Consider the following 23,420-nt stretch of genomic DNA (forward strand, 5'->3'; position numbering starts at 1 on the left):
CTATCGCGCGCGGTCTTGTCGAACTGAATGACGGCTGTGCGACAGTTTTTCTGACGAATTTCACGAATGAAATTCAGCACCTCGCCAAGGGAACGGCCGTCGCCTTTCTCGACGACGTGGATAGGTTGCCGAATCTGTGCCCCGTACAGGTGAATCTTCACGACGATGCCGCACCAAGTAACGCCCTTCAGAAGGTTAAAATCAACCCGGAGTTGTCACCTCATCAGAAGGACCTTCTGTCGTCGCTGCTACTTGATTTTAAAGATTGCTTCGCGGCGAGCTCCAAGGTCGGACGTACGCCGGTAGCCAAGCATCGCATTGTCACCGATTCGACCACGCCACCAGTTTGTCAGCGTCCATACCGCGTTTCGCCTAAAGAGCGCGAAGCTATTAGAACGCAAGTCGATGAAATGCTTGCAGACGATGTTATACAGCCGTCAACAAGTCCGTGGGCGTCGTCGGTGGTCCTGGTGAAAAAGAAAGACAACACGTTGCGATTCTGTGTTGATTACAGGAAACTGAATAATGTTACCAAAAAGGACGTATACCCACTCCCGAGGATCGATGATGCCCTCGACCGACTCCGGGACGCCAGGTTCTTCTCTTCCTTAGATCTGAAAAGCGGATATTGGCAGATCGAGGTGGACGAGCGAGACCGCGAGAAAACGGCTTTCGTGACACCCGACGGTCTGTACGAATTTAAGGTGCTCCCATTTGGACTTTGCTCCGCTCCGGCCACATTTCAACGCATGATGGACACTGTTTTAGCTGGTTTGAAGTGGCAGTCGTGCCTTGTGTACCTGGACGACGTGGTCATCTTTTCGTCTAGCTTCGAACAACACTTGCAGCGATTGCGCATTGTCCTTCAAGCCCTCCAGTCTGCACAACTAACTATCAAGCCAGAGAAATGCCATTTCGCCTTCGAGGAGCTCCGTTTCTTAGGACATGTTGTTAGCGCACAAGGTGTTCTTCCAGACCCCGACAAGACTTCCGCCGTCTCCCGTTTCCCACGCCCAACCGACAAGAAGGCCCTCCGACGTTTTTTGGGCCTCTGCTCGTATTACCGCCGCTTTGTTAAAGATTTTTCTCGCCTAGCTGAGCCATTGACTGCCTTGACTCGAGATGACACACCCTTCGTATGGGGAAGTGCCCAAGACGCAGCCTTCGAGGAACTCCGCTGCCGCCTTCAAAGTCCACCAATACTAGCTCATTTCGACGAGAATGCAGAGACTGATGTCCACACTGACGCCAGCAATGTCGGCCTCGGAGCGATCCTCGTACAGTGGCAGGACGGCGCAGAGCGAGTAATCGCTTATGCGAGCCGCACACTTTCTCGATCGGAACGGAACTATTCGACGACAGAAGAGGAGTGCCTTGCCGTCATCTGGGCTCTGAGTAAGTTTCGACCTTACATCTACGGCCGACCGTTTCGTGTTGTCAGCGATCATCACTCGCTATGCTGGCTAGCCAGCATTCAAGACCCTTCCGGCCGGTTGGCTAGATGGAGCCTCCGTTTACAGGAGTACGACGTTACGGTCGTCTATAAATCGGGTCGGCAGCACCAAGACGCGGACTGTTTATCACGAGCGCCCGTGGAACCGGCTACGCAAGACATCACCGAAGATTGCCCTACTCTTTGTGCCATTAGCATCTCCCGTATGGCGCAGCTTCAACGAGCAGATTCTGAGTTGGCGCCACTCGTTAAGTATCTGGAGGGTTTGAATGCTCATGTACCTCGTGTGTTTCGCCGTGGACTACAGTCCTTCATTCTGCGGCGTGGAGTCCTCTACAAGCGCAACTTCGACAGCAACAAGGAGACGTTTCTGCTTGTTGTGCCATCCCAGTTACGCTCCGAAATCTTAAGCGCTTGTCATGATGAACCATCCGCCGGCCACTTGGGGGTCAGTCGCACACTGGCAAAGATTCGGCTTAAGTATTACTGGCCCAATTTACTACAATCCGTGCGTAGATACGTAACAACATGCCGGGATTGCCAACGGCGCAAATCTCCTCCTCTAAAGCCAGCAGGCTTTCTGCAGCCCATAGCACCACCAAAGACCCTTTTTCAGCAAATTGGCATAGACCTCCTCGGCCCTTTTCCGAAGTCGTCCAGAGGAAAACGGTGGATTGCGGTCGCGACAGATTATTTGACCCGATACGCTGAGACCGCGTCACTTGCAAACGGTACTGCTGCTGAAGTCGCCGACTTCTTCGTCCACAACATCGTCCTGCGTCATGGCGCTCCTGCAGCTATCATTACTGACCGTGGAGCTGCATTTACGGCCCGCTTCACTCAGGCTGTACTCAAGCTCACGCACACCAGCCATAGACGTACAACGGCCTACCACCCGCAGACAAACGGCTTGGTGGAACGCCTCAACAGGACCTTGACCGACATGCTTTCCATGTATATTGATATCGAGCACAAGACATGGGACGAAATTCTTCCATACGCAACATTCGCGTATAATACCGCGCAGCAAGAGACGACGCAGTTCACTCCGTTCGAATTAGTCTTCGGTCGACAGGTTACCACCCCCCTGGATGCTATGCTACCCGTGGACCCCCCTGACAGTGAGAGTGAACTTGATGTCGACGTCGCCACCTATGTTCAGCGTGCGGAAGAAGCGCGGCAACTGGCCAGACACCGCATTCATCGTCAGCAGCAGATCGATGCTGACCGCTACAACCTTGGACGCCGCCACGTTACCTACAACCCAGGCGACTATGTGTGGGTTTGGACGCCCGTTCGTCGCCGCGGGCTGTCCGAAAAGTTACTGCGCCGCTACTTCGGCCCTTACCTTGTTGTCCGCCGCCTCAGCGACGTAACGTACGAAGTTGCACCAGCCTCGCCAGCTCGTTCATCGCACAACGGCAAGCGCAGCGACGTTGTGCATGTGGTGCGAATGAAGCCGTACTACGAGCGACCCCCCGAGTGACTTTCCGGCTGCATGTAGTCATATTCCGTGATGTCAGACTCGTGGTGCACCTCTTGAACACTTTTTCTTCGGTCTGACGGTAACACCGCATCGGGGCGATGCTCCTGAAGAGGGGGCAGTGACACGAGGATTGGACGTAGAAGAGGAAAAAGATCGCAGCCGCAAGAAGTAGACGACGCTGAAGTGGAGGTCCGTTTCTCTGGTGCCCTCGTTCAGCCGCTGCAGTTACTTTTCAGTGTAGCAAATGTTACAATATATATATATATATATATATATATATATATATATATATATATATATATATATATATATATATATATATATATATATATATATATATATATATATATATATATATATATATATATATATATATAGTGAAGATAATGTCACCAGAAATTGAAAAACATAACACGATTTAATTCACGACGTTTCGGCTGGAGGTCCTCCAGCCGAAACGTCGTGAATTAAATCTTGTTGTTTTTCAATTTCTGGTGACTTTATCTTATATTAATCAATCAGCTGCCAAGAAATAATTTTTGATATATATATATATTGTAACGACGAAGTTCCTGTTCAGGCGAAGACGACGACGAACTTCTGACCGTTGTGTTGAGCGGCATTGCCATCGCTTTGGGTGTGTGCTCGTGGTGCTCGACCTCTGTGTCTACGAGGCCTGTGTCTCTGTGTCTACCGCCGGCGCACAGTACTCTAACCATCCCAGTACCCATCTTACACTATCTTTAAGCTTTGCACCATTTTTCTATTGCTGCGAAAGCATCATTAAGTACTTTTGGTTGTCTGTATTATTTGTTACGCTATAGAGCAGGCAGGCGTGGACGAAAAGTCTCACGGTAACATCTCTATTTACTTCAGAAGCAATGTCGTTAATATAAGTAAAAAAAACAGGAACTTCTTCGTCGTTAGAATATATATATATATATATATATATATATATAGTCACCAGGAAGCGGGAAGCACAGCCGTATTATCAGACGAGGCTCCGAACCGCCGAGCACAAGCTAGACGAAGACGACGCTCCGCCACGCGCTGGGAGCCAAGTTTCGGCCACCAGGTGGCGCCTGCAGAGGGTCAGCAGTGTGGCAATATATATATAGCCGTTTCGGCCAGGGACCGGCCTATACATAGAGAGAGACGGAGGGAGATTAAATACGGCCTTCAATCGCAGAATGACAGCCTGCTTTTGGCCTATGTGGCGTACTTAGGCGGGCATTATTCGACCACAGTGAAGTGATTTTTGAGCATGAGTAAACTGACATGATCTTTAATTGTTCACTCTCACCTACTGCGCAAAAAAGTGGCGCGGTTTATTCTGCGGGCGAGGAGGAACCCCTCCAGAAGGAAAGGCGCGCGAACCAGATAGAAGAGGAGGAGGATTTCTCTGAGTTGTATGCGCTCGTCCCTCTCCCACAAGGTGTCCACGCATCAGTGCGATGTATACAAGATACGTGGTCCTAGACAGGGAGCAAAGCCCCCGCCCGGATATGGCTCTTAGGGCCTTGCGTATGCGGACTGGTAGTGCCCTCGGGCGAACCTGGCGTCAAAGACGGGAACCAGCTCCGGCTCTGGTCTAACTATCGGTTGCCCAGCACGGGGTTGATATAGCACAGAGATTCTGCTCGCTAGATTATGTTGCGTTGGCGTCATCCAGACTAAGCCGACTGGCTGATCCCAGCAATAACAAAGACGCAGGGGCGCCTAAACTAACGATGAAGCACGAAAAGGAGTAACGAAAGGCGAGAAATCTTTACAGTACTCGGGCACAGCCGCGAAACAGCCAATGTCCAAGCTGCGGGCGTTTTTTAAAGCTATATCTCTGTCCCTTGTAAAAAATTAGCTTCCTTTCTCTACTTCACTCTCGTCCCATGCGCACTCTTGGACAAGTAGAATAAAAATACACCTTTTTTCTTCGATTATGTTCCATCCATATCACCCGTTTCAGCAACTAGCAGATCCCACTCACTGCAGGGGTGCGGCGTCTATTAGTTCGGTGACGAAGGATGAAGAGGATCGAGTTGAAACAAAATTAGAATAAAATCTTCATATTACACCTCTGCCTTCGCTAGCGCAGCGCCGGCCAGTGATGCCGGACGCATGACGCTGTTATCGGCAATCGGACGGAGCCAGAAAGAAAAATATATCAAATATCGCTCCCAGATGGCCCTTCTTGTCAAACTCGCATAACTCCTCTTCTGTGCCGCGTCACGCTTCGCGCATTCTTTTTTCGCCGCTCTTCCGCGAGCATAACCCAAGCGAAAACATCCAGGACGCGCAACCGAGCGAGCAGAAGAGTCGCAAGATGAGGCATCCCCCACGACACGACCCAACTTTGGGAAACGGGGCACAAAAAAAGGCCAGCAGAGTATCAGATACGAAAAAAAAAATGAGAGCCGAACGAGAGTCAAACAATGAGCCAAACTTCGAGTTGAGTTCCTCTCCTTTCCCGAGTGGTGGATGAGGGAGTGAGAAAGAGTCATCCCCCCCCCCTCCCCCCTCCATCCGTTTCGCCCTCATACAAACGTATAAAGTACACAAACGCTCCCACGCTCACAGCAGCGCCGCAGTGCTCGTCAAAGTGCGCGCCAACGCGCATCGCTCGCTTCGGCGAGGCGCCGAATCCGGCAATATCTTTCGACCTGCATTTCCCTCCAGCCTTCCATTCGCTTCGTCCTCTCTCCTTTATTTTCCTCTTCTTTTTTCTTTTTTTATATGCACGGCTTCGCGCCAGCGAGCGCCCTTCGCAAAACGCTGCACAGCGCGAACCGAATGGAAACAACGCGCTGAAAAAAAAAGGAGTAAAAATAATACAAAAAAAGGGGTTTGGGGAAGAAGCGGCGAGCGTTCAACTGGGCCGTGTAGAATTTCTCATTGTTTAGAGAGCTCCCGCTATATGGCCGTGTCCGAAGACTAAAAAGAAAGCGTAGCTTCGCCCCGTCCCTTTTTTTTTCCCCTCGACCCTCACCCCTCCAATACGAACCAATCCACAGAACTGTTCCTCGGAACAAAAACGAGCCCCGATCGCTTGCCTTGCTGTCCCCCCGGCGGAAGCAGCGGCGGATACCAGCGCAGTAGCGCCATTCAATGCCGCGTCGCTCGCCAAGTTTGCCGCCGCCGGCAGCGCTCTCCGGGAGGGGGAGGGGCTTGTGTCTTCTTCTTCCAAGCTTCCCCACCCGAGGGGACGAGACCTTTTCTCCCTTCAGTGCATCGCTTCAGTGTCTCGCCCGGAAGCCCAGTTCTGTTTCTCATTTTGCTTAACGCCGGCTATCGACGCCTGTCACTTTTTCACCGGTATACTTTACGCGGTCGCTTTCCCCGCGGCGTATTCTTAAAAAAAAAAAAAAAAATCAGCACACCCTTTCTTTCTTCCTTCCGTCCTCTCCGCCGGAGAATCGCTCGGAGGAGACGCTTATCGTTAAAAGGAATGGACGGACATTGCCGAGAGCACGCGCGAAGCTCGGGGTGCACAGATTTGCGCCGAGTGATTGGTGTTGTTGCTTGGCCTCCTCCTCCCCCTTCATTCCTTTCCCTTTTCCTCTTCCCGCCTCTCTAATCGCATTAAATAAACCTCTCAGTCTCGAACAGCGTTATCCGGCCCGTACATTTAAGTGCACGACGCGTCGCTCGGTGCTTCATTCCACCTACTATACGCATCTGTTCACATTATGCGAAAAACTCCGCGTACAGGAAAAACGACGTAATATTAAGCTCTTCCTTTTCTACCTCTCTCCCTCTCTCATATTGTTCAGGACATTCGTCTACAGACAGTTTACCGGCGTCGTTAACTGACAGCCACGAAACCACCGCATCCTCGGACCGGAAATTACGCTCAAGGCAGAAGCGCCTCTACTGACCCCTTTAATCGTTTGCCCGCACAATACCTCGCCATTCTCTTGAAAGGCTTCTTCGCCACTGATCACCTCAAAAGCGTTTACGAGCGGCGTTTACGCGATCCCTACATCGACGCATTCCCCTTCATCGGGTCGAGGCGCCCCGATAGCGTTGTATTTAAGTGGGCGCACGCCGATTCCGCTTTATTATATTTTTGTTTTTGCTTTTTTGTACCTCCGAAGCGGAACACATCCGCATCGATCGGGTCCGGCACTACCCATATATAGCGAGCGAACGCGCCCGTCTCGCCATTACAGCGCAGTGTATATGTGTGTGTTTACCGCCCATAAATCCCCGGCTACAAACGTACAACGAATCCCTGATTGATAGTGTTGAGAGATTAATTGTGTAGCCAACGACAAACAGGAATGCTGCAGCGCCAAAGGACGGGCAGGAAAAAAGGCGGCCGCCAGAAGAACCGACGCCGACTGGCAGTTATTCGATATTTTAAACGAGACCACTACAGACCCGTGTGATCAGTGAACGGTGCCCGAGGAAAGACGCGTTTCGGCGACGCGACGGATATATACCAAACTGCGTCTAAGATTTCCACTACTTTATCGGTAAGATAGATGGACGAGACGCTCTACACAGGTTCACTATTCATTCCCATTGTCACTGATCACCCTAGGCCGAGCACTGTGGCGAAGTTAATATTTCTGGCTTGACAGATGAGAACTTATGCTACTTTATCGTAGCGTCAATTTGTCTTCGTTATAATACGGCGATCGCTCAGCCTTAATTTTTTTTTAAGTTCCGTCTTCAATGGTCTCCGCTCAACTGTCGAACATATAGCGCAGCAAAACAGTATATTTGGACCAAAGCAGCAGAGCTACAAAAACTCTTCACGTATAGCAAGGCAACAGGCAGGTCTGGCAAGCCGCTGCTGCCTTGCGATCCACAGGGAAGCGAACACTAGCAGCTAAGGTATTAATCGAACCCCAGGTGGAACCCCAGGTGGTCGAAATTTCCGGAGCCCTCCACTACGGCGTCTCTCATAGCCTTAGTCGCTTTGGGACGTTAAACCCCATAAACCAAACCAAACCATTAATCGCAGACAGGCACGAACAAGGTGAACTGAGAATAAAATCACGACTCAGCAGTGGAGCCGCACGTCCGCACTGATGCTCCCAAAAAGCACTCATAAGCTAATAAAGGTTTGGTTTGGTTTTAACGTCTCAAAGCGACTCAAGACTATTAGGGACGCCATAGTGAAGGACTCCGGAAATTTCGACCAGCTGGGGTTCTTTAACGTGCACTGACATCGCACAGTACGCGGGCCTCTAGAATATCGCCTCCATCGAAATGCGACCGCCATGTCCGGGGTCGAACCCGCGTCTTTCGAGTCAGCAGTCGAACACCACAATCACTGAGACACTGATAAAGCCACTGATGAGCACCATCAACACTGATAAAGGATGTTTCTCAGCTCAGTTCATCCTTTCCCCATCTTCCTCTGCTGTTCACTGGACGTGTTTTGTATCCTCGGACCGATCCAAGCGTTTTAAAAGCTTGGGATTGCTCACGTTTAGAGCTTGCTTCACATGAAGTAACGTGGCAGCAGCACAAACTATACCCCCTTCAGTAAACTAGAGACGAATGTCCGCTTTCTCTTTCGCGTGTCTTCGGTGTGCGCAAGGGAGGACAGCATTTGCAGCGAATTTCACTAGCCGGAATTCTCGCCCATTTTCCGAGGAGACCCTCTAGGCCGCTCATGGGGATATAGGTTATTACCAGAGCGTAGCAAAGGTGGTTATTTATGTCGGTGTATCGCAGCATAAAGAGTGCACAGAAAGGACTGTCCGCTAATCATTACTTCCGCCCGTTCTATGCGTTTTTAGGCGCTTTAACAACCGATATATGCCGTCATTCAATAACTTTGAGCGCTCCTCCAGTTTCTTTGTGAAACTGGCTTAGGCGCCCGTCAGTGATGCATTTTCAAAAGGTGCATGCGATGCACTCGACGAGTGCATGCATCGGTATACCCTGCCAAATCGCACTCCTAGCTCACTGTTATGACATTCGCTGTTATGACATGTTGTGATATTCTCACTTCCCACTTGGAATTTCTCCCTGTTCCTGCCTATACTTCTTCCATTCCACTAGTGTGGATCAGCAGATCGATGGAGTGCACCTGCAGTTCACTTCCTCACCTCCTCAGTTAAAAACAAAAAACAAAGCTGTCGCCTTTCGTCCTCCTTGTGTGTGTAACAAAGCAGCGCGGTTGGCCGTAGTTGTCATCTGGTATTTTAGCCTGAACACAGAACGTGCTGTACAAACACGTGGCAAAGCAGAAAGCGTCCCATTTACTATTCAGATTCGAATATATGCCACCGATCTGGCGACCGAGCACCCTGACAGCTCGCCGCACAAGCACCCCCGTTTTAGTTTACAGGTCTCGCACGGCGGATAAACTATTTGCACAGGAATGTACGACTGCATCCTCTCGTCATCAGTGCAACGCTCTAAGGTTTCCCCCTCACGGATTATTTTTTTTACAGCAAGATCATCGCAGTGACAACCCTTCAGGCACAGCCGCAACACCCTTTGAAACTACAGAAAACCAGGTTATCCTCGTGTTCTGCGAATGTATGGCATGTTCACCTCATCAGGGTTTCATTCCAGACAAAATTCACATTTTGGTGTCTCCCTCGCCCTCCTTACCAACAGCCTCACATGGCGCAGCAATTCGCACACATTTTGTAGCGAAAGCTACATTGGCCACGGACTTGCGATTACGCTGTGGCGGTGCTCCGAGGATGCACAGAAACCGACCTTGAGCCGTTGCCTAGCAACCGCCGATGCTGGCGGACGCCGCGCACTCACCGCGTCAGCTAAGGCATAGCTAGACTAAGGCCTAGCCGAGCTAAGCTACTGCGAATTTTTTATTCAAGCATATTTACATGTTTCATGAACGCATCTTTCTTTTTCAATACATTCCGTGTAAACCCGTTAAAGGCAAGTTTCGGTCAAAATATTTTCCCCGAACAAATATTTATAGGAGATGCCTTCACAATCCATAATGCTTATACGCCTTACTTCCTGGAAAAATGCTGTCGTAAGGCAAAGGCAGTGAGCGCACTTCAAGGGAAACCAATCGACCAAGAAACACAAGAGATCTCGTCTAGCAACGATGGTCCGCGCAGTGTTGCTAAGAAACCAAAACAAAGTTTGTTTTTGTTTCTGCGCAGCGCGCTGCGAACAAAAACTCGACGTCGTAAATTAAATAAGCGGAGTATAAAAGGAGATAAATTAAAGCAGAAGCTAGGGAAATTTCTCATTAGGGCCAGCAGTAATGGAGGCCTACTTAACTATGGCGCCTCCACGGGCTGGTGCACATAGCACGTGCTCCATGTATGCACAGGACCCCCATCTCCAAGCCGTCCTCACATACGCACATCGGCCGGAGGTTAATCTACATTATGCCGGCCAGGCATAATGTAGATTACCTTCCGCCATGGGCCGCCCACTAAAAACAAAATAAAGAAATCACAAGGCCATGGGTCTTTAATAAAAAATAAAGTATTCTTCGGATGGCAGCGAGCTGTGTTTGCATTTATGCTCAATTTATTCCCTTTATTTGCCTGTCTTCGCGTTGCTATGTGCACCAAAACTTTGGAGCCTCCGCTTCTAATCTTCAGAGCTTTCATCGCACCCGGCTCGGGCGCTGAGCTTCTCTGTTTACTCCAGTGTTTAAACTTTTTGAGTACAGGTTTTAATATTCTTTGCAGGAAGCCCTTAGATTTTCGCATTCATACGCTTACGACACCTGCTGCTCCAAAAAAATTCAGCGACAAAAACTGCTTCAGAAAAACCGGCTTCCTCGACGTCGTTACGTCTCAAGCACATTTTCTTGCACGCGCGAGAACGCCAGAACAGGTTCGTACGCCGTCAGAGGCCCGAATGCCGAGTTCCTAATTGCGCGCTTTATACTGCGTATTCATCAACCTGTTTCATTTTCACGCGCGCTTTTCTGCCGTTCGCTAACCGGCGGTTAGTTCTTGCTTTGATTCGACACTTTTCATGCGCTTTTCAGAACATATTCCCTCCCTTTCTACGTCTTCTTAGAATCCGATTTTTTTCCTTCGCGGCACTTGAAAAGAGCCGCCCGATGGTATTTAGCCTTTTTGTTCTTGGCGCGGTGATACGTCAGAGCTGGCCAGTTCCTACGCTGCAGCCGCGGCCTTATTTGCGCTTCATTCGAAAGAGCACTTTCCATTCGATGACTGCCCGGCGTAAACGGCTTATTGTTCTGCGGAGACCGAATATCTCATTCCGGGCACGTGCCGCTGAAGGTGACCGGAATGGCTTTGGGGAGAAACGGGGGCGCGTTGCAGTGAGTTCGGTGGAAGCCATTTCCAACGCCTCACGTATACCGTGCAGCACCGCCGCCTAGAAGAATAATGAACCGCCTCGCATGCGCAGCGACCTGCGCAGTCCGTAATTTTAATGTACGGTTTGCGAGCAGCGAAGTGGGGCTTTAAAAGTTGGTTATCCTTTCATTCTTTAACGATTTATTTTTTGCTCGCCTCACACTAGCCGCATTACATTATGCAGCCACCGTCAGAAAAAGAAAGAAAAAGTTTCACGTTAGCGCACAGCAGGTGCGGGAGGTTAGTGGCTAGAGCGGTGCCACAGCACGTTCCTGCAGTTAGTCACTTCGCCCGCCAGCTTCCAGTCCAGCGCGTCGTAGAGAAACAATGTTGAAAGGAAATACCGGGGGGGGGGGGGGGGGGGGGGGGGGGGGGGGGGAATGGGAATGGTACTACCCCTGGTTCATTTACCACGCATCAGTTTGACCGTGAAGACTGCAGCGGCAGCTATAGTGGTTTGAGCATCTGTCTCGCATGCGAGAAGTGCGGGCTTCGATCCTGCAGTGCCGCTGGGTACCAACCGGTGATACAATAGGTACAAGCTTTCCCCTGGTCGGGTGCTCGGCTTCCTTAGGGTGAAATACTTGCGTAATGGGTCCTTGACCCCAAATTGAGAAGACGAAAATAGCTTGTGCCGTGGCGCTCATTGGCCGCGAAGTCCATTGCGACAAAATCAACCTTATTCCGAAGCGAATTGTGCATAAATAGAAACAAAAGGAAAAAACCTACAGCAGCATTCATACAAAGTGATACGAGTCTATAGCATCAGCTAAAGATAGTGTTGCGCATAATAATGCGTCGTAAATACCTCCACATCGGCCCACCTGATTGGTCATCGATCTCAGAACTTTATTCCCCAGGCAGAGATCTGGGGAATACGGACCCTATTTAACGGAGTGATGTTTTGTGACCGGGGCACTGTCATCTCGACTGTAAATATGTAAAATAAACATTATGTACAGTTTCCTCCATATCGGAGTCCGACACCGTCCTTCGGAGCCGGGACCTGCGGGGCTGAACGAGTCCGTCATCTCCAGGCCCCCTCCGTCTTCAACAAGGTGTTAGGGGCCGGCCACAACCTGCCATTCCAATATACCAGCACATTGAAGGTGTTAGGGGCAGGCCACAACCTGTCATTCCAATGCATCTGAACACTAAACGTGTTAGGGGCGGGCCACAACCTGTTGTTGCAATGAATCTGAACCCTGAAGGTGTTAGGGGTAGGTCACAGCTCGTCATTCCAATGAATCGGAACACTCGAGGTGTTACGGGTATGGCCATAGCCTCTCATTGCAATGAATCTCCACTATGAAGGTGTTCGGGGAAGGCCACAGCCTGTTATTACAATGAATCTGCACACAACGGCTGTTCAGGGCAGGCCACAGCCTGTCGTTCCAATGAGTTTGCACACTGAAGGTGTTAGGGGCAAGCCACAGTCTGTCATTGACGTGTGTGTACTTAAAATGGTGCTTCCGTAAATTCGTTGATAGCCGATTTTTTCGAAACATTTATCAGGAACGTCTTCTATTCCGGGAGAAAGAGAGAAGCGGAAAAGCGTGAGAAAGGCTTACAGTTCTTTCACCTTTGTCCGATACTTTGCTTCATTAAAACATTGACCTTGCTGCTCAGGTAGTTTGCCTCTGAAAAAGTTCTACGAATGATGAGGACTCGGTTGTCGATACATTCATCCATACAGCCAATGGAATATGTGATGCCGAAACTCCCAGGATGTCCCGCGAGAAACCTTGATGGCCACTCGGGGAGCAGTCCTGCGTACCAAGCTCAACACGCGAATAGAATAATGGTGCGGAGGCTGTTATATACGTACAATACGATTCGCACATCTGCGCATAAAAAAAAATACACCACAACCAAATTCTCCAACTACCATCTGCCTACCGGTAAATGTTATGCAGGAGGGAATTCGGGAGGGGAAAGAGTGGTGCCGTCGGTAGTGTGTCCTTCACACGCATACCATTCAAATGTGCATGTGGCAGAAGTGTTATCTAAATTAAAACTGAGAGAGCGCTTCTTGAGGCGATGTATGGCACAGACATATCTGTCCTTTCCTGCTCCGGGATGAGAGCAAAGAAAACTTTCTCTTCCTTTTTCTTTTCATGTTCGTAAAGAGCCACAACCTGCAAAGGCAACACCATTCTTACGATCCACGGCTTTAATTAACGAAGGCTTCTCCAGCCCGTCCGCACAGGGACCGCGAGGCCGATCCGGAAACGACTGCAGCTTCGGCTGCGACGCCTTTGTCACGCCGGCCGCACAGTTCGGCGAGAGCGCGGGAAGGGCACTCGTTTCAATTAATCCGCACACGTACCCCGTCGCTCTTTGGCGGAATTAAAACACGACCACGCGCGTCCCTTTCTACAACGACTCTTCCCCACTGTCCCGCGCACCTTCGCCAGCGGAGCCCCAAGCACGACACTCGGATCCAGGCCTCACTCTCCGCACGAAAGAGCTGCGACCCGCACACGGCTCTCCGGCGGCGAGCGGGATATATATGTGCGGCGCGGCATATATCAGTCCCTAATGGGCGCCGGGGATGCCAAGCCACGTATAAGGATTTCTCGCGCTTGCGAGAGCCGTAAATCTCATCCGCTATAGCACGGGAGGAGAAGCCAGCGGCGTTGGGGAGTTTCGAAACCCGCTTTTCCCTTTGCTCGAGCGCCGCGTCGTGCTGAACATTAAACTCGCGTCGCGACGCAGCGGCGGCGGAGGCAGCCGAGAACCCCGCGAGCGCCGTTCCGTACAAGCAGCGCCATGCGCAAAAAACCTACTCGGGGGAAACACAAGGCTATCGGCACGGGAGCTGAGTCACTGCACCTCGTAGAACCGTGACACTTGTAAGTGAATGAGTAGGCGCCAAAATCAAGACTGATGCAACGTGTACATGTGTCACGCGTGCCTATTAACCGTGGCTGCATGCTATGCCTGTTGGACACGCCGACGAAACTGCATGTTGGGGACGCGTAAAACGCCGAAGTAACAGCTGACGCGCACGGAACAGGCGATGTTTCGCACGCAATGGTCGTTCTCGCCATCTGGATCGCAAATTTCTCTAAATTCTCGGCAAGGTACGACTTGCGCAAGAAGCAGACTTTCCGTGGAAAGCATACAAAACAAAGTAGCTTAACTGAAAGCGAAGCCCGTATTTATACCGCATCTGTCGCGCTGTCGCCAGGCGATTGGAATGGAAGCATGCAGTTCAAGCACTTCCAATGTATACTGTAGTGAGCAAAAGTGGTGTGAGCGTAATTCCGATGTATTATCCATTGCGGAAGTGGTGTATGTCACTCGATCTTCGCTTAAACTTAATTGTCGAGCCATTTTCCGGCAGTAAGTGCTGTCAGGACCAGAAAGGTGGTGACCATTTTCATCTATAGCGGCATGCCAGTCTTGGCGCTTACGTATATCCGTGGCGTTCCTGCATGCTTACAAAAAAAAAAAAAAAAACGTCGCAAGGCGTCGCGAGGGCACCGAGCGATGCAGCAGCGTGTGATATAGACTATTTTTGCTTTCCTTAGTTTATAGGCATGGGGTGCACGTACAGGCGCCGTCAAAGAGTTTTCAGCGCATTTCCGTGTCATCGGTCTCCTTTTGTCCGCGCTGTCAACGCACTGCTCGATGCTATACAGCCCAGCTCAAAACTATTCAGGACACAGGGTCTGCTTTTCAACTTTGCAGTTCACCAGTTCTCGTACACCAAAAGGTGTCAACCTCCGCTTCGGAAAGATCCTTGCCCTGGGCGCTCCGCACATTTCGATCTTCAGGCAAGCAAAGAAAGTTCGCTAGACGGCTCAGAAGGATACTGTGGCCCTGATGCGCCTCTCTGGTCTACTAACCTTCTTATATTTAAGCACAGCTCACCAATTTCCTGTGCTGGATTCTGGGGCCCCTCCTTTATGAAAAACGCAATGTAAAATCGTAAACAACAGTAAAACATTTCTGTGTCTGAAGACTCTTCATTAAGACCGCACTTATGTACTCGCCCTCTGGTATAAGCAACCACTGAGTTGGTATGATCTTCCCCGTATTACCGCGAAAATGAAGGCGCAGTTCTTGCTTATCAAGTGAACTCGGCGAATCACAAACGCGAAATCAAACGAAATCACTTCACCTGCCTATCAGATGGCCCTGTGTTAGCATATTTATCAGTTTATCAGCAGATTGCGCTATCAACGGCAGGTCTCACCACGCTGCTTTCCCCCTATTAAGGAGGCACTTTCCTCTCAATAGTATTGTACATAAAATCGGTCAACTAATTGTGGTGGGCGAGGAATTCAGCTGTCCGGGAGCAGTTACGGAAATTTTCGAGGGGCACCACTAATATCCTTCGGTTTACGTAATTTTCCGGGCCTGGCCAGGATTTTCTAGCGGTAAAAAAAAAAGACATAAGTTGCGACCTATAGGGACACGAATCACCCCGTCTAGCTTCTCTGAGTTCCCCTGTTTATTGCGCATTTGGTTATGGTTATGGCGCTCATCTGGGATACGCCCAATCTCCAATCAGTGGTATCTGCAGTGTGCAGCTCGGTATGGCAAGTGGCGAGACCACTGCCCCGAGAACAAGAGGATTGGGTACATCCACCTATTGATCTACACATCCATGTTCGAGGTCATGGGCATGGTACGTACATTCCGTCTTATTCTTAGCGTGCAGCGCTGCGGAAGTTCTGCAAGTAGTGCTCAAGCGCAAGAGCACATCTCTCTGCGGCACCCCTCTGACCCAAGACCAGCACCCGAGACGCAAGTTCCAGGCCGCCATAGCGGGGCGAGGACTTCCAGAGACTACCGAATGCTGGCCACGGCAAAGGGACGAAGAGCGCCGAAAAGACACCGAAAAAATATTCAGGGGGCACTTTGGCTCCCTAAAGTGCTGCAAGGCGAAAGCCTTTACTGGCGTACTGTTTGGCATTGACTGCGAGGTCACCCACGGACGCCTTACGCCTCTTGTCGGAACGGACGACAACTATTTTTATTAGTTGTCGTCTGCTCCAAAAGGGGGCGTCAGGCATCCGTGGGTGACCTCATTACTGCGAATCTGCGCACTCTGACGTCATAACCATTTCAACCAACCGAAAAGCGCGACACCTCTGCTGACAACCTTCTGTCGACAACGATGAGGTATTAAAGGCTTTCACCTTAAAAGGTGAGCGGGTTCAGAAGGGCTTCTCCCACTGCTTTTTACCTAACAATACTAGCCAAGATAGAGGCCACAGAGGCCACTAACCGCGAGCTTAGAGATGAAAACGACAAAGTGAAAGAGACTAGCCGCGCTAGAAAAAAAGACAATATAGCCAAGCAAACCCTGCGAACACAAACATGTCTGAGCCACGCCAGCGCACGCCGCTGCTGACGCAAACAACATCTGTCCTTACACAAGGGGCCCCGAACGCGCTAGAGAGCATGAGTCTCACGCAACAACTGAGAAACATGATGCCAGCAGTGCAACAGATAGCAAACAGACACAACGTCAGAGACGAAACAACAGTGGAACTCTATCGCAGACAAAACAAGAGGGGGCCCGAACCAGACGGCCTTTGCGGAGACCCAAAGATCTTCGCCGTGCAGGCGTAGGCAACCACAACTTTAAAAATTAACAAGCAAAACAAACTATAAACCAAATGGCAATGGAACTGCTGCTACTCTAAGGGGAAGACCGACTTTAACATCCATGTTGTGAAAGAGAACAAACCCCCAGAAATCTCAGCGCTACAAGAAACGAACCCACTTTTCAAGATGGCGAGCTACAAATCAGCCACAGAACGGCGGATTCAAGAGAGCCGCAACACTGTACTACAAAGACATTACAATTAATAAAATTCGCTCCAAGGAAGAGTCCATCAAACACATCTTTTGTGAAATCATCCTAGAGAAAAAAGACGAGCGCAGCGTATGCCTCCTAAATGTGCACTCGCCCCCCAGACATCACAAAGCCAAATTCGATGCACTGATGGAAGAAGTAGAAACAAAAGTCAAAGGCCAGGTGATTATTGAGGACTTGAACGCCTCGCACGGAAACTGGGGGCACAAAATTGGCTCAGCAAAGGGAGATCCCATTTAAACAACACGCATAGGCATGACCTGGAGCTCGCCACCGGTCCCCGCTACTCACCAGAGGGGGAACAGAGTCTCCACGGACAGATACTCCGACCTAACACTAATCCGAAGCATAGCAGAATATCTATGGACCGATACCAACCAAAATTTTGGCATCGACCATTACGTCATTCAAACAGAGGTGAACTTAGCAGAATATAGCAGACCCCTGCGTAACCCTACAACCATCGACTGGCACAAGTTGAGATAACAAACAACGGAAGTTTAAGAGATCACCAGCTTAAAAGAAAGAACAGGCGAGATCAGAAAAAGCCATAAAGACAACAGAAAAGAAGTCAAAAGCACGGAAGACTTCCCTATTGCAGACAAACGCCCACTCCACCTATAGGACACACGTATAGAGAACTAACCAAAAACTTGAAAGCGCATAAACAGGAAACTCAAAGAGAGAATAGCACAAATCAACGAATAACTCGCCGAATAGGCACTTAAACTTCTCCGCAATAACTGGAAACAACTATGGGAAACTGCAAACGGAAACCTTGGCAGCGCAAAACGTAGACACTGCTAAAACATGTTATTGACCCAACAAACTCAGAGAGAACACAGCAAGACACCGGAGAGGATAACACACAACTTCCGAGAGACAGACCAGCAAATAATCGACCACCTTTGGTCCATATACGGGGGAGACACACATACACCCTCATGCCCGACGCAACAAAGGGGTGAGTACAATCTGAAGCTATTAGCACAGGTAATGACACACGAGGTACACGCAGGGGTCAGATTATTTGTTAGGAACACAGCCTCCAGGCAAAGGTCATATTAGCAACGCGATAATTGGAAACCTAAACGACAAGCCCACACAGAGAGTAACGGACCTCATAACCAAAACTGAGACCAAGGCACAGACCCTGAAGAAAGAAGATGCGCGGAGATCATTATGACTCCCAAACCAGGCAAAACGCCTAGCCTAAATAGCCTCCAACTCATCTCGCTAACCTCTTGCGTATGAATGCTATACGAAAAAGTCCTCAAGACAATACAAACTAACTGCACGGAAGACAACGACCTGTTTCCGGACACGGTGTTCGGCTTCAGGCTCAAGCGGCCGGGGACCTTAGTATAGCATAGCCTTTGACAACACCAGAAACATACGGAGAAACAATCCTGTAGGGAGAGGCGTAAGAAGTACGCACTCCCATATGACAATCTACGCCGACAAGAAACCACTAGACTTAAGCGTCTACAAGGCAACACGTATCCAAACAGAGCACTACACCACAAGATACGGCCCACACGATACAACAGCGAATGTGTCTGGTGCAGAGAGACTCCTACGTTAACGACACAACATGGGGGTGTAGGGCCTGCCCCAAAATGCCTACAACAGATAGCCCTGATCTTGAGCAGTGCAGCATCTGCTGGCCGATTCGGACCCGCAGCGTCATTTCACGTTGGTACAGCGAACCAGCGCCGCAGCTGAGGCCAATGAACTCTTGGACCAAGGAATTCTGACCGCTACTCCCTCACCAAACCCTTCCTAACCCACCACACCTAATGCCCATTTCAGCCTATAAAGTGTATAAATCAATCAATCAATCAATCAATCAATCAATCAATCAATCAATCAATCAATCAATCAATCAATCAATCATTCAATCAATCAATCAATCAATAAATAAATAAATAAATCAATATGCCGCATATGAACCCCATTCTCGTGGCCTTGGTGAAGACAAGACGATGGTAAAGTACAAAATGAAATGCTAGGCATTGCAAGCCACACTACTTGGCGATTGTCAAAGTGAACGTCACTTGCCCCGTCAGGCGTTCACTCGTTGCTTCTTCTGACCCAACCAACTTCTGAATTCTCTATTCTACGCTCGTGGCGAACGAATTTTCAGGCACAACCGCATAATACACAGCGAATAGGCTTTGACAGTGTTGACAAGCAAGCATTGAGCAGTGCATACACAGTCTTCGTTTCCCCGTAGCCTCCCTCAACCCCTTCCCTCTGTACCCTCCCTTGTAGCAAGCACCTGTTCCTTCCTCTTTAATCCTCCTCCTCCTCCGCGGCTGCCCGTACTCCACCCTGCAAATAGTGCAAATAGTAGAGGAATTCCCCTAAAGATTTGACCAACACTGTTCCCACTTCAAGTTATTGATCAATTCTCTCTCGCCCTACCATAAGCTTGCCGTCCCGGGTAGCTCAATTGGTAGAGCGACTGCTCCGGTGAAGCGGTAGTCCCGGGTTCGAACCCCGGACCAGGACGAATTTTTCTTTAACTGCGAAGTTTCTGAGAAAGCTGTATAGCTTTGATTTGTAGCTGTATGGCTGCGCTTTCGTGGACGTCAATAATACTCCCTTATTACCTACTGAGGAAAGGACATAAACTCGCTCAGTCACTACATTCTCTCGTTATGAACACCTCAGCCAAATAAAGGACTTTTACACGCAGCAGAAATAAAGAATTTGAATTTGAATTTGAATTTGCATAGGACCCACAAACGCGCGCGAAAGTTGGCGAGTCCTTTCCAGTGACTCTTTCATGCTCGCGCCCTCCTCCATCCCACGTTCCTGTTTAATTCTGTTCAGAGACGGCCATTGGTTCGATTATTTCAGGCGTCAAGCAGGTATCATGGTTTCGGCCAGCCAGCAGAGTCTCTCCGCTCTGGCTCAGGAAGCTCCGTCTCCCCGGGAATTCCCGTGCGAGCAGCGCCGCCTTTTCATCGTGCAAAAAAAACATACGAGAGGAAAGGCGCGAAGAAGCTGCAGTTCAAATTCTGACTATGTATAACTCAGCTTCTACAAAACTAATTTCAAAAATCCTTGCTACAGGATGTTCTAAAAGCGGCGGCCTCAAAAATCCCAGGAGTACTGCACCGTTTTGAGAGCTCCTTTCAGAACGCCTTTAAACAGAGTAGCTCTTCAACTCACTCGGTGGAGAAGCTGTCAACGTTGTCATTCCTAGCCGGGATCGCGAGGCGGGTCGCTCATATGTATCGAGGGATAGAAAGCGGAGTAAAAACGGGGCGCGAAGAATAGATGCGAAGAAGATGCGGAGAAGAGAGCTGACGGGCAGAGCGAGGGGTCGCGGTGAAACGCAGCAGGCGGGATACGTCACCGAGGCGTTCAGGCATGGCGCGCCAAATCGACTGCGAAACAGGAGAGACGCCAGCGCTGTGGTGTCTCCTCCTCTTTTTATTCGCCTTTGTGTCCGCGCTTTCCTGCGCTTTCGTGAAGACGTATTACGAGGCATAGTCCCTGCTCTAAAGCTCAGCGCTCCCATCTCCACGCCTCTTAGAGCAAAACTAAGACGTTCGCTGTAAGAGACAGCATTCTTATCTTTCTAACTCCCTAAGTACGAAAACAGACACTTCCACTGTTTTAATTACAGGACACCGCCAGCGCAAAAGTAAAATAAATTAAGGGGAACAAAAACAAGGCGAACTGACCAAAGGTCATGCGGTAAGCTGCCAAAGAAAGCACATTAAAGACAAAAAAAAAAACAAAAAAACTTTTGCTGCCATGCTCGCAACGGGACCGCGGCGGCAGTTGACGAGGGGGAGTGAGATAGCACTGGACGTTTTAGCGTGCGCGCCTCGCAGTCTGCGGCTCGTCGTTCCGCTTGCTACACGAAGCGACCCTCTCTAATTCAGTAGCACGCCGCGAGTTCGATTGCCTCGCACAAAGGGGAAAGGGCGAGTACCAGTCTCGAGCAGAGAACGGCCGGCGCTAAAAGCCCTCGCTAATGGGTTGGCGCTCTTCGGTGCAATTAGGGAGGCTTTACTGCGACTTTGAGCTCCTCTATTCACTTTTCGTTCCAAATGTGTTCCTCTGAGTAGATATCGGGCACCTCGCCGATTTCGACGAAGAACGCGGCTACAAGCTCCCGGTCGGCTTTTATGCCAAGCCGGCGTTAACGAACTGGGACTGCGGGTGACGCGCAAACCGGACCGAGGGCCGAGCTATCCGTGCGCAAGCCGACACAGGGTGGATAACCCGAGAGTTTAAGGGGTGTCCAATTTGCCCTTTCGCCCAGCACGATATAAGTGCCGTGGAAGGCACAGCATGTAGTTGGACTATTGAGTTTCCACTGTCTGAAGACGGTTTTTCAGCGTTAAAAGTAACACAATGACCACAAAGAAGGAATGACGATTGTACACCCTTTGTCAAAAGTAACCAGGCTGCATGGTTTGGTTCTAGCTCGTACAGTGGAGCCCTTACAGCTTCCCTGAAACTGAAATGGTCGTTAAAGGTAAGGACTGGGGGTCTTCTTATATTCCAACACCGTTTGATCTTTAGGAAAGCCACAAGGACTCCATTATACAAGCTAGAAGCAAACCATGCAGCCTGGTTACTTTTGACAAAGACGGTACCTCCCAACGTTGAAAAGAACGAATAGCCCAACTGCGTGCTTTATCTGTATTGCTTTCTGTAGCTTTGCTTTCGTTTCTAGATGTTCGCCCTTCTGTTCCTACAGGCCGCCGCGGTGGCTCAGTGGTTATGGTGCTCGACTGCTGACCCGAAAGACGCGAGTTCGATCTCGGCCGCGGCGGTGTCAATTTCTATGGAGGCGAAATTCTAGAGGCCCGTGTACTGTGTGATGTCAGTGCCCGTTAAAGAACCCCAGGTGGTCGAAATTTCCAGAGCCCTTCACTACGGCGTCTCTCATAGCCTGAGTCGCTTTGGGACGTTAAACCCCATAAACCATAAGCCAAACCATTTTGTTCCTACAGTGGTTGACCTCTGTGCCTACCGTATTAATTCGCGTAATGATAACGTTTGGATAACAAACGCTCCCCACTTTGGCTGTCGAAAAGTAGAATTTGTTTCTCTCGCGTACTAAACATCATACCCCATCCTCTAGGCCCACAGTAAGATGATGATGATGATATTGAATGAAAGCGCTCTTTCCCTTTTTTCTGAACGCCGAAACAACTACGCAATACAATATCTCGTGCCGACTTTCGAATGTCACGACTGGGACGATCAGCCAATAAGAACGTTTGACAAGGAATTCAAAAACTAATGAAAACCAGGTCTGGTCACAAACGAACTGCTCAGGCTGTCACGTTAAAGACTGTAGCCGCTTGTTCCGGCTGCGCTTCGCGCAGAAAGCTGTGACCGATGATAGATGAACTATAGTTGTGCTGTAGTTGGTAGCATTGTGGGCCGCTATGCGAGTTATAAGTGCAGGTTCGAAGATGAAAGCCACTGACCATGCTTTCGAGATTGTTAAGAAAACAGCCCTGAACAAAGCGTTTCTTTTTTTAAAGTCACTATTACCACATGATGAAGTATTTATTCTACAAGCCTACTTTTTATCTCCTTCCTACCGTTTCAGATTTGTTCCGAATATTTCACCCCGTATAATGAACGCATCCCCTAAATTTGCTGAGATTTTTTTTTTTTTTTTAACAAGTGCATGCATTATATGCGAGCATAAATACGGCGTGATCGCAGAGGGAAAAGGTTTAGGCTTACGGGGGTTTAACGTCCCAAAGCAGCTCAGGCTATGAGGGACGCCGTACTGGAGAGCTCTGGAAATTTCGACCTGGGGTTCTTTAACGTGCACTGACATCGCACAGTACACAGGTTTCTAGAACTTCGCCTCTATCGAGATGCGACCGCAGCGGCCGGGATCGAACCCGCGTCTTTCTGATCAGCCGCCGAGGACCGCGAATATTACACTTCTATTTGACTGCTGTCGATGACTCTACCTTCCTGTTCAGTGGCAGCAAATACCGAGACATTTCTCAGAGATTAGTTTTTTGTCGCTCCTCGTGTCACTCGGCGCATGCCGGTCGGTACAAAACACGCAGGCAAATATATAGACCTATATATAAGCATAAAAATATAACGCGTAATACTCGTGGGCTAAACCTCTTCAAGTATTCACGCATGAGGCTTAATACATTATGCATGCCACGCTGAGAATATTAGCGCAGGCGTGCCACGGGTTATGCATCACGTCGCTCGAAGGTCGCTCTGCATTCGTTTGTCGAGTGTTCACGCGAACCCTCTTTATTGACCGGAAAACACGCACAAACAGTGACGCAATTTGGGTGGAGACGTAAAACACATACTTGCATTAAAACCAATGACATGACGGATTAC

General features: G+C 49.6%; 1 protein-coding gene across 2 annotated transcripts in view; it reads right to left on the bottom strand.

Moving 5' to 3' along the window:
* LOC149359389 (queuine/queuosine transporter SLC35F2-like) overlaps positions 1-23,420 on the bottom strand; it is a 291,042-nt gene that overhangs the window by 235,912 nt on the left and 31,710 nt on the right. Inside the window, exon 2 of one of the 2 annotated variants that reach the window (XM_089571609.1) lies at positions 19,339-19,391. The exons of the other annotated variant lie outside the window; for it this stretch is intronic. The gene's annotated coding sequence lies outside the window, so the exon portion shown is untranslated. The remainder of the gene's footprint in view (positions 1-19,338; positions 19,392-23,420) is intronic. 2 annotated transcript variants of the gene reach the window in all.

The sequence above is a fragment of the Amblyomma mixtum genome, chromosome 2 (genome assembly GCF_055824585.1).
Source record: "Amblyomma mixtum isolate Tamu chromosome 2, ASM5582458v1, whole genome shotgun sequence".
NCBI classification, from domain to species: Eukaryota; Metazoa; Arthropoda; class Arachnida; order Ixodida; family Ixodidae; genus Amblyomma; species Amblyomma mixtum.